General features: G+C 44.1%; 1 non-coding gene across 1 annotated transcript; it reads right to left on the reverse strand.

Moving 5' to 3' along the window:
- Window positions 1-1,700: 1,700 nt before the first annotated feature.
- Window positions 1,701-1,774, reverse strand: TRNAN-GUU. The gene has a single exon. It is a non-coding gene; the product is annotated as a tRNA-Asn (tRNA).
- Window positions 1,775-2,015: the final 241 nt, after the last annotated feature.

The raw sequence follows: 2,015 nt of genomic DNA on the forward strand, positions 1-2,015 counted from the left end.
TATGGGGGAGTTCTCATCCTTATGGGGGGTGGTTAAGCTCCCCTGAAGCTGCCCAATAATTTGAACCCTGGCTGAGGTAATTTTGGATCCATTGGCTGTCCTCTGAGAACTTGTGAAACTTGGGTGAGGTCCTGGATGATTGGAAAAGGGCAAGCATAGTGCCCATCTTTAAGTAAGGGAATAAGGAGCATCTGGGGAATTACAGACCAGTCAGATCTGGAAAGATCAAAGAACACATCCTCAAGTAATCAATACATTGTGAAGCACCTAGAGATTAAAAAGGTGATCAGAAACAATCAGCATGGATTCACCAACAGCAAGTCATGTCTGACCAATCTCGTTTCCCTCTATGATAAGGTGACAGGCTTTATGGATGGGGGGGATCAGTGGATGTGATATGCTTTGATTTACCAAGGCTTTTGACATTGTCTCCCACAACACTCTCACTGACAAACTAAGGAAATACAGGCAAGATGAAAATACTGTAAGGTGGATTGATAACTTGTTGGAACATCATACTCAGCAAATAGTCATCAATAGTTCTAGGTCTAGTTGGGAGGAGGTATCAAACATGATTCCCAGGGGTCTGTCCTAGGTCCAGTATTACTTAATATCTTCTTTAATGACTTGAATGATGAGATTGAATGCACACTTAGCAAATTTATGGTCAATACCAAGTTGGGTGAAGTGGCACACACTGCAGAGGGCAGGGCTAGAATCCAGAATGACCTGGATAGATTGGAACAGTGGTCTATAATCTACCAGATGAAATTCAACAAGGACAAGGGCAAAATCCTACAGTTAGGACAGAATAACTACATGCACAAATAGAGACTGGGAAATGGTTGGGTAGTCTGCAGTACTTCAGAGAAGGACCTAGGGGCTACAAGGGACCATAAACTGACTATGAGCCAACAGTGTGCTCTCATTGCAAAAAAAACCCAACAGCATACTGGGTTATATCAACAAGAGTATTACTTATAAATCAAGGGAAGTGATTCTTCCACTCTATTCAGCACCAGTGAGGCCTCACCTGAAGTATTATGTCTAGCTTTGGGCCCATGCTTCAAGAAGGATACAGACAGATTGGAGAGAATCCATTGCACAGTGCCTAAAATGACTAGGACCATAGGAAACAAGATTTATGTGGAAAGGCTGAAAGATGTAGTGTTATTTAATCAGGAGAAGATAGGACTGAGGGCAGATTTGATAACAGTCTTCAATAACTGAAGTGCTATTATAGAGATGATTTCATAGTTTTCATAGATATTAGGGCTGGAAGGGACCTCGGAAGGTCATCGAGTCCAGCCCCCTGCCCCATAGGCAGGAAGTCAGCTGGAGTCAAAGGATCTCAGCAAGATAAACATCCAAATGTCTCTTAAAGGAGTCTAGAGTAGGGGCTTGTGGAGCCCAGAATTGGCTGCAATACTCCAGCAGCAGCCTTAGGCTGAGTACAGTGGGAAGATGACATCCTGGGATTTGTTTGAGAAGCATCTGTGGATGCAAGCCACAGTTTTGCTTGCTTTACCAGGTACAACATCACATTGGTGGCTCATATTCATCTTGTGGTCAATCATGATCCTCATGTCCCTTTTGGCTGTGGTAGATGGTACAGGCATGCTGTAAGTTTTTCGTCCCAAGGTAGAGTACCTTGCATTTTTTGGTGTTGAATGCCATCAGGTTTTCAAAAGGGCCAAACCCATCCCTGGGTGGGCTTGAAACACCAACCTTTTGGTTAACAGCCAAACATGCTAACCGATTGCAACACAGAGACCCATTGAAAAGCTGGTGACAAAGACCTTCTGAGGATGAAGATAAGCTTTTCTCTGTAACTGTAGGGGACAGGACTAGGGACAATGGCAGAACTGCAGCAGGGGAAATTGAGGTTGGAGAATAGGAGGAACTTTCTGACTAAGAGTCAACATGCATTGAAACAGTCTGCCTAAAGAAATCATGCCATTTCTGCACTGGACAGGGAGGGGGTAGTACCAGAGTCCAGGGCCCATTCCTGGTGC

The sequence above is a fragment of the Crocodylus porosus genome, unplaced genomic scaffold (assembly GCF_001723895.1).
Source record: "Crocodylus porosus isolate Cpor-Errol unplaced genomic scaffold, CroPor_comp1, whole genome shotgun sequence".
Classification (NCBI taxonomy): Eukaryota; Metazoa; Chordata; order Crocodylia; family Crocodylidae; genus Crocodylus; species Crocodylus porosus.